The following is a 12,978-nucleotide window of genomic DNA, read 5'->3' on the forward strand; positions in this document are numbered from 1 at the left end:
TATGGAGTTTTTTGTTTCCATATTGCTTGTTGTGGTTTTACTGTTCTAATGCTTAATTTTTGTGTAGTTTGAAGGTTGTTGTGTATGTGACTAGATTCACTCCCTACTGGGATATAGGCCAAGATTTTCAAAGTGATTGTTTATTTTGAGTGCCTCCATTTTTTAAGGGTCCAAAGCTGACAAATTTTAGAGAAGGGTGGCTTTAAAGGAGTGCAGACCATGCATCTTCTAAAACTTTGTTGTGTTTGGGATGTTTCAATATGGCACGGAAAAATGAAAGCAGAAAAAAAGGATGCAATCAAAATCCTTGTTCACTCTTCATCATTTCAATGTCTGATCTTTGGTTTGCTGAACTGAGGCAAGCAGATTTGGGTACTGCTCTGCTGGAACCTGGAACACGTACCCTGCTGTTGTCTAGGCTAAAGGAAGCAAAGCTGAGCAGTGCGACAGAACCCTGACTTTGCATTTCTCTCCCGTAACCTCCTAATTGCTCTAGGGCTTTAGCTAAGATTTAGGTGTGGTCTTCTGCTAAGATGGTGGTGAGATCAGTGCTGACTGTATCATATGGGGAATAATGTAATAGCTACAGAATATGTGTTATAATGCATATATAAAACCTATGTGTTCCATCTTTCTGTCCATTGTGTGGGTAATCTAGCCAATGTAGGGGCAGCAAGAGGACAGGCTTTTTCAAAGGACAGCATGAGCATGGCTGCTGTCAGGATAGTTGGCTTTGGGTTAATTTTTCCTTCAAATTATTTCTTGCTAATACAGAGCAGTACTGCTTGGGTTGCAGAAAAATGTTCATTTAAAAGAAATACTGGCGTTGAGTTAAAAAAAAAAAAGAAGTCCTGGAAGCATTTCTATAGGTTTTAGCTTTTTGAATGCCTATTTTTAGGACTAGATGTCAGCTGACATAGCTCCTTTAAAAATGCACTTTGGATTCAAGGAAAGAAAATAATGAAGTGTAAGCTGTGAAGTCTTAATTGTTAAAAGTGCAACAATAGCTTAAAAACAGGCTGCAAAGCCTGCTCTCACAGCTGGAGGAAGGGATACTTTATTAATAGTTGCAAGGAATGGGTGGATAGGGCCTGAAAGAGGCAGCAGGGGATATAAAAAGAAGCCGTGTAACAAGAAACCATTGCCAAAACCCCTTACTGAACAATTTATGAAAGAGCCTGCATCACATAGGCATCAAGATAATACATGATGAGCACGATATAACAGCCTCTGACTGATAATGCCTCACTGAAAGTTAAGGTGCACCAGTGCTGCGGTCTAGCTCTCCTGTGGTAGCTAGTTTGGCGGGCTGGAGATGAGCACACGTGGCTCACTAGTCAACAGCCTCTGTTTTCATGACTCAAAGTTTCTGGCTGGTAAGCCACAGATGATGATTGTGGTGACTGGAGAGGGCACTTGCTGAATGATCATCACACTTCAGTATTTTATAATCTGATAAATCCCCCAAACGTCCTTGCAACTGATAGCCAAGCTGCTCTGCCAGTATGACCTGGGACAAATTACTCTGAACACTCATTTCCTGGGGGAGGTGGCAGGGGAGGTCCCTCTCTACAGAGATTTCATGTAACTGCAATCCCCCCAGATTAAATCCCCCATTTAAGCACAACGGTATGTTTTCAGTGGCCAGGAGCTGACTGCATGGGAGATAAGGGGACTGCAAGGTCCCCCTTGTCACTCCAGCCCCGGCTGTCACTCCAGCCCCTTGTCACTCCAGCCCCCAGCCCGCCTGGGTGCCCAGCAGCGCAGTGTCCCACATTAGGCTGTGACCGGTTGTTTATGACAGATCCGGACTACTGCAATTTCCCAGTTATTCCTTAAAATAAGTCCTTAGGTAATTGCCAATAACCCCCAGAAGCTGGGAAAGCCTTGGGAGCAGAAGGGCTGCAGTGCTAGGGAAGTTTTGATTTCATTTGAAAGCATATATCCATAAAATTGCTTTAGCGCAGACTCCCTGTCTCATGCTGTGCTGACTCTGTGAGATCTGACATTGTTCTCCACTCTTTAATCACGAGAGCTCGGGGCGGGGGGGGGGCAAGGGAGAGGAAATATAAGCAAAAATCTGAGCCTGATTTTTACCATCGTACAGATTTAATCCAAGTTGCCTCTGCCAATCATAATCCCTCCTTTCAGGTTTGTCCTTTCCATGTGGGTCAATGGCAACTCAGTGCCTGATGCATCAAATCCAGAAACTTGCTGAGACTGTCAGTATCGCTGGCAGCATCACACGGTGCAGATGACACTTATTTTGATTGTGGTACATGGCAAATTGTATTCTCAGGGCCAGTCTTTGCTGTGGGCATGGTATCAGTGTGGCTTCCCTGCTTCTCTACTGCTCCCCTCTGCTTAGGTGTGTTGCACCGATAGGAAGCGTTATTTGTCTTCACCTTAGTTTTAACTATGTTATTGGGTTTTTTTGTTTGTTGTTTTGCTTTTCCTAAAAGGATGTTTTCCTTTTTCACTAGTGATCTTAGCCAGCTTCACTGGAATTGATGGGAATCTGTACTCCTGCTACTCTGCAGCAGATGTCCTTTCTAAAATACTTTGGTTTCTTTCTGTATGGTGCACAAAGCAGGTATTCCCTTTAATAGCTACCTTTTGTTTGCAAGGTAGGTATTTCCTTGCAGCTTTTCTTGTACAACGTTTTTCTTCCATCCTTATTGCCCTCTCTGGGTAGCAGCAGTAATGGGAGCAGCAGAGCTGCCAGACGAGCTGCCATGTTGTTCAGATTTGCTTTGGGTGATACAAGCAATTAGCTAGTTAGAAGAGCAGCCCTGCATTCATGTTGGTATTTCTGTGGTTATAAGTAAAGTAAAAATGCGTAGGTAAATGTTGCTTGTGGCACAGCTGAAGAGAATTGGTGTTGCTAAGATGGGAGAGGAATTGCATTTCCATGAGATGTTTGGGATTCTGTCTGCTGGATTCTTTACTTTTCCTACACCGTGCAAGAGAAATGTGTAAGAACTTGTCCAGTCTAGTCATAAAAAGAGGGTGATTGCAACTGCATTCATTAATAACTTCCAGGTTGAGAATCCGTTTTGGTAGACTTTGTAGAACGTGATCAGAAGGAAAGGCAAAGACAAATGCTCTTTGTTGCAACCACTGATAAGACGTATACCCACGGTTTTCTTATTAAAGCCATGCTGGCATGTGACAGAAGGAGGGAGAACACCACTCCTCATCCTGTCCAACGGGGTATATACTTATTATTTCTATTGGCACAGCCTGAAGTCTGGTTGGATTGGCTCCCTCAAGTATGCTTTTGGTGAGAAAGGGCTCTCTTTCTTTCATACACCCTACCCAGGAATGCTAAATCATGGTTTGATTCCATGTTTCTGCTGCTCCATACTGAAATATGTCCCTCAGAATTTCCAGTTTGGTCCCAGGGAGGCTTTCCTTACAGTTTTCTAAATAACAAAAAGTTGATGTTAGAAATGTTGTTAGCCATGCATCCGATCCACAGAAAATATTACTTACGTTAAAGGAAATAATTCAACCTCCTTTATTCTTCTTACTCAGTATGCGTTTAAAGTGTGTTGAGCATCCTAGCTATACCAGAACATGTTAATTGCTGCTGTACATTATTACTGTTATCTTCCAGGAGAAACACATCCTTTCAGGACCTACTCCTTATTTATTAGATTAGAAAAAAAAATTATAAAAGACATCACATGAGGCTGAAACTGTAGCCTGTCTGTTGGGTGACTTCTTGCTGCTATAGGAGAGGCATGGTGATGATGTGCTTCTTGAAACAGCAAGACTACTACTTTCAGTGACGGAGGCATGTTCCCAGTGAGCAGGGGCCCACACCCTGATTTTTTTGAGGTAGGAACTCTGAAAGTAAGGTTGTCTCCCTGCCTTTCCTTTACTGGCCTTTGTACTACTTTTAGGCATCAGTTGCCTTCATGGATCTTTTTTATCATTATAGTTACTAAAAAATGCAACTGGTTTGGGTTCCCCACCTAAATAGCTAAATAGCCGTTCTCCCTCTTCTTCAAAGTTAGACTATGATTAATGAAAACTTGAAAGCGGTTTGCTTAATACACTACTATTTTGTTGATATTTTTTTCTCTTCTCCCTCTCAGCATTGCAACCTGTGCAGCTTCCTTGTACTTTGTTTCTTTAAACAATATTCAAAATAATTTTGCTCATTACTTGGAATTTGAACCCTTTGAAATGAAATCAAGTGAGTTTGCCTGTACTCGGCTGGTTAGGATCTTAAAAGCTTCTACTGTTTTTCTGTGTAGGAAGTGCCATAGCTGATTAAAATGGATTTGATCTTTTGTCTAGTCCTCTAAATCAGCAGGTTAATTTGTGATTTTTGATCTACAGCAGTATCACAAAGTTGTAAGGTATCACTGCAATCTGACACTTCCATAGGAAAATATGTAACTATACTGGGTTTAGTCAGGGTTTGTAAATCATAGTGATTCATATAAAATATATCTGAGGTTAGAGTTTATGAGTGCAGCTAGGCTATTGACTCTCCTCAATTCTACAGAAACAGAGAAGATAGAAAAATACAAAGTACTGATGATTCCATCACAGTCTCCAAAACCAGGATTAAACATGATGACATAAACACAAATATATATATATGACTATATATATACATATATAATACATATATGTATATATGCAGTTCTGTACATGTTCTCCACCAGCTCTGGCCTCAATTCATTAAGTTACTAATATGCATGTCATATACTACATATCTCTACATGTGATAAACATATGATAAAAATTAGACACAGGCAAAAATGCCTTGCAGAATTTGTGGTCCAAATGACAAGATTTATCCCATATGAATGCCTACAGTGTGGTAATTTAAGTTCATTCCTCTGCTGTCCTAGTAAGTGGTAGCTGCTCTAGAAAGCCCTCTAAGCTTTCCATAACCAGACGTACCACTAGTAATCTTTCCAAAATGTGATGTCAATGGAGCTGCAGCTGGTTAAAGGGCTACGCAGGGCAAAAAGTGGTATTAGTGGCTAATAAAGGCTAATTCTTTTGCAAGCAAAATTAGCTCGCTTCCCTAGCTTGTTATGACTTGAAGTGTCTGGCCATTGAACTAGGCATCTGGCTCATTTGTTGCTCTCAAAGAGATCGCACCCTGACTGACAGCTGTACTGGACTGGAAAAAAGTAGCCCAAATGAGTAAGACCAAGAGGACTTCAGTTTGTGCGACTTTAGGACAGTAGCAATCCATGCAAACAGCCTTAATAAGCAAAAGAGATGAACCCAACAAAGAATGTGTGTGATATAGGTCCTGGCTCAGGGCACTAATTTTCCTTAAATAAATGGTTCCTAATGCAGAACTTTGTCACCTACAGGTGCTGCCTCCCACTCATGTTCTACACGACTACCTAAAAGACACAAATGTCCAGTAACTGGTTGCAGCAACCCTAAATAACTGCTAGAAGCCTAATTTCCAGCACGTCCCAGATCTTCTTGTGATGCTCTAAAGTGATTTGAGCTGCACCAGAATAGCCTGAGCTCTGTGGATGTGTATTTATTTTTACTCACTGATGTTTTGGGGTAAATGCCACATCAGAGTGTTTTTATTATCAAGTTCCTGTTCCTGCACAATGCAGCTGTACCTATTCTAAACTCCATCAAAGGGGACCATTTCCTTTTTTTCTTAATCTCAGATCAGTTTACTGAGAGCGGTTGTCCCTGACTTCCTTAAGCTTGCCCTACATAAAAGCTTTTTTAAAGTCCTCCCTGCATCCTTTCTTTCCTTAGCACATAGAAATGTGTGTGTATACATATAAACGCGCGCACACACACGTGCCCATGCATATTTTAATCAGTTTCTGCTTCAGTCCTGCAGCCTTGTGCGTGGTCAGACTACCAAAGGACTCATGGAAAAGGTTACTGCCAGAGAGCAGCGAAGCACACGCTTCCTCGTGTACTTCGGGTGCTTCCAAATGGTTTTAATGCCTTCTTTATTTATGAGATGGTTCAAATTTCTGAACTCTGTGATAATACCACGCAGACAAATGTGCACTAAGGTCACGACTGATTACATTTTCACTGTGGTGTTGTTTTTGCAGGTGATTTGAGACTCAGTGTTAATACAGGTCATCAGGAGTGAGAGGTTGGTGATGTTGCCTTTTGTGCAATTAAACCCTTGAATGTTGTTCCTGGATTGAGAGTTTATAGAAAGTGCATGGAAATATTGGTTTCTGCTGTTAAGTAAATTCTGGGTCCCAAACATTTTTTCATTACCAAACAGCATTTTACCTCATTAAAAGGAGACCTTGGACTAATGAACGAGTGAGTTTGGCTTCTGTAGCATGCCTGTGACGTTGCTTTCTTTGCACCATAGACCCCTGTGAAGTGCCGCCACCAACATTTTGGTAGACGGTGGAACAGGAAAGGGAAATCTCCCAAGAGAAGACCCATAGGTCCAACTCATCACCCCAAAAATGACAAAGGAGAGAACTACTAACATATAGAAATATGATGCTTGAAATTGGGCGTTTGCATCTGTATTGTTTTGTTCCTTGTGAAATTTTTTTGGATTAGCCATGGTTGGGTACAGCCTGGATGCCCAGCCGTGTGAGAGGCTGAGAGATGGTGAGAGACAGTAGTATAAGTGCTCTTTGCTTACGGAGGATCTCAGGAAATCATGCAAGATGAAACTCCCAGTATTTTCTTTTCACACCAAAAGGGATTTTTCTCACACAGAAAAAAAAGTGAAGGCTCTTTGATCCAGTGGTAGCCATAAAGATATACTTAAGAATTGTGTAGAGGGGAGTCTAGTTTATGGTGTTTAATAAATGACAACTTTGCACATTGAAAAGATAATGAGAAATTACAGAAGAGGGATCTTGTAAGAACCAGGATGGTAGAGAGGAGAATTGGAGTTAACATTGGACCCAGAACAAAACTAGCCCACGAGGAAAGCATTTGCAGAGGTAAGTTGCTTGCCAGGGTACACGAGAGGTTGGTGCTGAAGAGCCCCCCTCCGCCACAGTTAGAATGGCAGAAATACGTCAACGCTCCTGACCATGCTCAGGCTGCAGGTGACAGCCACTTCTCCTCTGAATCTCAAGCATAGAAGTATTAGTACCATGTAGACTGGTAGAAAATTTCTAAAGATATCTTGATCTGACTGAAAAGACAGAATAGTCTGTTTCTTGCTGGATCAGACAGTTTCTCTGCAAGGAAGCAAAGGAGTACTGAAATGACGTAGGATGTGAGATCTTCGGGCTCCCATTAGCTTTTACCATTGTCCTTCCTCTCAATTTGTGTCCCCTAGTAGAATAAATCTCAATTTTGAGTCCGATACAGAGAGTGGTAGGCTGGGATCCTTTTCATCTTTTTCTCATTATGGGCTACACTGTGGCCGGTGTTGTTACCTTTCCCCCTCCTTTGCCTGCTGAAAAAATTCAGCTCTATATGAATATTCTCGATTGTGTTCTGCTGTTATCACTGTGCCTCCACGGTTTCAGTTCTTCTTAGTACCCTCTTATCAAAGGCAAAAGTGCTTCTCAAACCTTTTTTCGCTCATACAGTCTCCCTGGTTTCTCCTGCTGTAACTCTACAGCTGCAGTTTTTCCCCTGCTTTTCTGTCTTTAGTCTGTGAAGTTGGTTTTGTGCAAAAAATGACACCATGCTACAGCAACAGCCAGTAATGGTGCAGTTGCCCCAGTGCTAAGCTGATAATGCAGACATTGCTGAAGCATGTCTACTTCTGTGCTTTGAACTCCTTCTCAGAGCTGGTTTCGTCATTTGTCTCGTTAGCACTGATTTGTTGTACTCTGAGTGGAATTGCTCTGTTGGTAAGAGTTACAGCAACTAGATCTCCATTTTTCCCTAGCATAGGCAAAGCAGCAGTGACGACTGCCTCTCCCTGGTTTTTCCTTGGCAAACTTCCCAGAAAGATGCGTACTTAATTGTAATTTGCTCTCTGTGGTCAGCAGCAATATCTCAGCTTTTAGTATCTCAACAGTGTCTCTATATTTAACTCTGTACGTGTCTGAGGCCTCACCTGCTCTCATACAGAGTAACTCTGTATTACAATTAAGTTAAATATATGCAGCAGAAATGATCACATTTACTGTGTATACAGTTAATTCCTCTTTCATTTGCTGTTTTATCTGTTTGTTGTGACTTCAAAACAAACCAAATAAACAACCCCCCCCCCCCACTTTCTTTTGGAAAAATAATATTTTCCGGGGAAGGCTTCCTCTGCGCATCTAGTATATCATACTAAAGCTGTTGAGTTTTAGGCAGAGACGCAACTGTCTGTCAAATTGCTTCAAAAGAAGCCAGGAAATGAGCAGGCCATAAATCCAGGAGCAGCACAAGAGTGGGAATGTGAGACCTGCAATATGTAATACGAGTCTTTTAGTCTAACCTTCCCTATTTCCACCCTGGTGCTAAATATACTGCTGACGTCCTTGCAAGAAAACAAATGCACTGAGCTTGGACATCAGTGTTTTTGGAAGGGCAATGGGCACTGTTAGATTAGGGTTAGTTTCATTTCTGTAAATTTCCTAGACAACACATGAAAAAGAGAGGCCAAATTCTTGTGATTGTATTTGTGACTGTGGTGGTCAAATATCAGATCATCTTAATCAAATATTTGGCAAATTTCAGATCATCTTAATCAAATGTTTAATTTTAAATCTAGCATTTAAAATTTAAAATATATTTTTAATGTAAATAAAACTGACACCTTTCAATCCAGGTGCATACCATGTTCTCCAGAAACTCCTATTCTGGATTAAGAAAAGTAAAATTTGCATATGAAGTGCATTAATAACTGTTGTAAGGTAAGCAGGTTATTTCAAAATGTTTAACTTGCCTGCAGCAGTCGCATCAGGTAAGTCAGCAGTACTTTGCTAGCCACCGTTGTATTGTATTTTATGCTGGAGACAGATAACCATCCCTGTGTGTCATGGAATGAGCCTTTCCCTACCGTTGGTCAGGTGGTAGTTTGTTTTTTCTTACCTCTCACCTCAGGGAATGTAAGGAAAAGTGATATTGTTGAAAAAAAACCAAACAAACATTCAGGTTAGCTTGAAATTAAATTAAAAACTCTTTTTGTGTGTGTGTGTGTGTGTGTAAAAATAGTATGTCAATTTTGAAACATAATTATCCAGCTTTTCCAGATTTCATGTCTTTCACCCATCACCATCTTTCCTGGTCAGTTTTATAATCATGCTTGGTCATCTCCAAACTGAATTTTTGGGGAAATGTATACTTTGTACTCTTAGCCATGTTAATGGAGAACAGAAAGCCCATCCAGTGTTGTAAATGGCACCTCTTCAGGATTTTGCAGCTTCTTCTGAAATATTCTGCATTAATGACAACAACTTGGTTTGAACTTTATACGTAACTCTGCTTTGTTTTATAATACCTAAGTAGGAATGGTTTCTCTTAAAAAAGTTGATATAGCTTTGCAGCAAGCTTTTCAAGATCTCTTTCAGAATCTCTTTCTGTAACCATTCAATGAATAGTTCAAGCCTCTTTTTATAGCTTTTATCTCAGAATTTTCTAGTTACTCCATTGTTAAATGAAGTGTTTAATGGGTTTTTAAAATATTAACCATCGGATACAAGTTGCTTATGAAATCAGGTAGGTTTTGTTGATGTGATTTATTTCAATGTGTTTTGTATAAGCGGTAAGTTTCACTAAATAATTATGAGTGTCTTACAGATGAGTAATGCTTTTTATAGTTTTTTTTATAAAAGACTTAACGTACCTCCCCGATGCATGTGGATTCCTAACATCTGAATCTGATGCAAATCACAGGGTAAGGACTGGCATGTGCCACATGTCAGACAGGGTGGGTCACGGCTTGTGTGCGGGAGCACCCACATCAGGTTGTGCCTCGCTGTGCCCCTTTCTCTCCAGGGGCACAGTCTCAAGTGGCAGCGGAAGGACCACGGCATCAGCTTTCCAGCGGAGCATCCCTCTCCCTGGCCTCTGTGTGGGACGGTCACCCCTGTTCAGGGATCCCCCCCCAGAAGCTGTCGCCTCTAAGGGGACTACAGAGCTGTGTACTAGCTGTGTCTGGTGGATTGGGATCCCAGCTGCAGAGTGAGGAAGCAATGCTGCCCTGGAGATGCAAGAGAGCAGCATTGCTGTGGTGCAAATTAGGGGGAGGCAGTTAGAAGCCTAAGTCTTTTGTGTGTGAGACCAGATAGGCTCTATAAAGTTTGTGAAGTGCTGCTTTTTGCTGATTTCTCCATTCTAGGCCCTACAGCAAGCTTACCGCTGGCTGACTCCAGAGAGTCATCTCGTGATCCCCAGTTGCAGTTTCTCCATCTATAAAATCAGGGCTAAGGATCAAAGTATCTTGAGATAGTGGGATGAAAAGAACCATGGTTATCATGATTATACTGCTTGCTGTTAATATCAGAAAGGGAGATACTATGTTCTTACATTTGGAAAGAATCAAATGCTGTGAAACTAGTGGAATTGTAACAATAGCATGAGGAATGCTGGTAAAATACCAGCATGACATGGCTTGAGTTAGAAATATTATATTTTTTGCCACATGTTAGGAACCACTAACCCCGGTGGCTACTGTAACTGATTAAGAATTGTATGGGAATCTGTTTTCAATATCTGTGATTTAAAAATATCTTGGAATGTAACGCTGGAAAAGAAAATATATTTCCTGAAATCTGTCTCAATGCCGTTTTGTCATTGTCTAATTTCTGTTTTTCTTCTGTAATGTTTTTTTTTTCTTAATTATTATTTTAAACACCGTTTCTTCATTCTCCCAAAGAACTGACATTTATCAGAGGTCACATGCTGAAAATCAGCTGTGTAGTTATACATGCTCTTTTTTTTTTCGGGGGGAATGTAAGCATTTCAGGGAGAAGAATCTATTCGTCTTCCTGATTTCTGTAATATAAAATAGGAAGGAAACTTGAAATATTTTCTATATGCTTCTGTCATGTCTACTGATTTTATTTTTTTTTTTTCTTAAAAGTTTACCTGAAAGCTGAAAGGATCTGATAAAACACATTATAGTTCCTATGGTCTCTACTGAAACTGCATTAAGCACTTAAACTCAGCCTGACTAAGCTGGAATGGATGCTTTAAGTAAGAATTATCTTCCATTTTGTAATAAGGGAATGAAAACTGTAAAGATACAAGTATCATCATGGCCACTTTTCTTCATAAATGACTCAAACAGCCTTAACTCACTGATAGTATCATTTCTGCCCTGTGGACTTGCTCAGTGAGAAGACTTTCCCATGCCACAGAGAAGAACAGGATATCAACAGTTCTGAGTCCAATTTCTGGCTCTGACACAGATTTCTTTTGTGGCTTAGAACAAATTATTTCTTCCTCATATGTTTTAGCTTACTCACCAGCTATATAAAACCTCTGAGGTGTATGTGCTTGCAAAATGCTTTAAAGCAGTGAGGTGAAAATTTAAAAATTCTTTAAAAAAATTTCCATGAGGTCTCAGCCTGCTTCTGCAGTTGTCAGTGGAAGTTTTACCACAGACTTAAATGATCAGAGTTAGGTTTAGAATAAGTTCTGTTAAAATCCAGCTATAAAGAGCTTTGTAAATTGAAAGTATTGTTATCAGCAATTGCTTTCATTTAAATGAGTGACTTTATGTAGGTATTGATATTAACAAGGTTTCTAGTGTCCCTGACACTTCATTCAGATTAGAACTTGATTCTCCTGAGCTGAACTAGGAAGTATTCAGGCAATTAATTTAGTCGGCCTGATTCTTCTCCTTTCATCCACCTAAAACCATACCTTTCATCATCCTCAAAACCATCATCATCAAAAAAAGCAGCTCATGCCTGAAATGTCACCATACTTAACTGGTTTGGTCTGGAGGTGGCAAGGTCTAGTGTCCCTGAACCTCAAAAAGTACTGACAGTATTCCCTTTGTTTAATAATGGATTCTGGCTTTAAAACCCTCACTGCCCTTAAATGTGATATGGAAGTAGGAGCAAGTGCTGTTCAGATACCAGACCATAGGCTATAAGTGACTCAGTAGGACCAGAGGATTGGCTACCCCAGCTCAAGAACACTGTAAGCCTCCCAGCAAGGTGTCTTGGTCAGTAAGTGAGGAACAGCATGGTGTACTAGCACCCATGTCTGCTGCTGAAATTGATACTGCCAGGTTGTCCCAGGACCTGACAGGTTCAACATCTACATGTCTGTCTACGGACCAGTGGTGAGATGATTATCTCATCCTGCTAATTGATCCTGGATCTCCCATACATCTGTTGGCTTCCTAAGGCGTGTAGTAGGTACCTTGTTGCTTTGGAAGGCTCAGGTGGGTAGCTTGTATGGCCGGAAGGTTGGCCACAGCTATGCAGATAGTCCCCAGTTGCTTCCTCAAGGTCACTGTGCTCAACTTTTGTTTTCATTGAACTCCAGTGAGCTTGCTCTGGCCCGTGCTTCAATGTTCTGGTACTGGCTGAAGCAGATAGGACCTGAACGGTAACTGGCATCAGCAGCAGCCCAAGAGCATGAGGTCTCCTGCTGCCTTGCTAGCTGTCCTAATGGCCATGCAAACATTTCATGCAGGAATGATTTCAAAGTGGCATTCCTGTAGACTGCACATGAATAGGAACGGTTCCACCAGAGAGCAGGCCTGTCTGTCTACTTCTGTCAAAGGCTGCAGTTGCAGGCCTCAGGTAGTGAGCTCGGTCTGTGGCATCCTACAGCAAGCCAGTGGAAGATGCAAATCTAAATGCAAAAATAGGTATTCCAGCAAGGCAGAACTTTTCTCAGTGTCAGACTGAATCTAGTGGCTCTTCAACCTGGAAGCAATGCTGCCAAATGGTTTGTACACAGTAGTAATGCTTAGCAGCACATTACTGAGCAGACAGATGGAGGCACAACAAATTCTTATAGTCTCAAGAAAACTTTCAAATGCAGTATTGTGATCTGGGGAATTTTGTCCTCAGTGTCAGGAAAACAATTCCCCTAGATGGACTTGGTTGCTTAAAAGCTCTGTGATTT

General features: G+C 41.1%; 1 long non-coding RNA gene across 2 annotated transcripts in view; it reads left to right on the forward strand.

Annotated features, from left to right (window-relative positions):
- LOC142080845 (uncharacterized) overlaps positions 1-12,944 on the forward strand; it is a 36,249-nt gene extending 23,305 nt beyond the window's left edge. For both annotated transcript variants that reach the window (XR_012673143.1, XR_012673142.1), the window contains one exon: positions 10,229-12,944. This is a non-coding gene — a long non-coding RNA (uncharacterized LOC142080845). The remainder of the gene's footprint in view (positions 1-10,228) is intronic.
- Positions 12,945-12,978: the final 34 nt, after the last annotated feature.

The sequence above is a fragment of the Calonectris borealis genome, chromosome 3 (assembly GCF_964195595.1).
Source record: "Calonectris borealis chromosome 3, bCalBor7.hap1.2, whole genome shotgun sequence".
Lineage (NCBI taxonomy): Eukaryota > Metazoa > Chordata > Aves > Procellariiformes > Procellariidae > Calonectris > Calonectris borealis.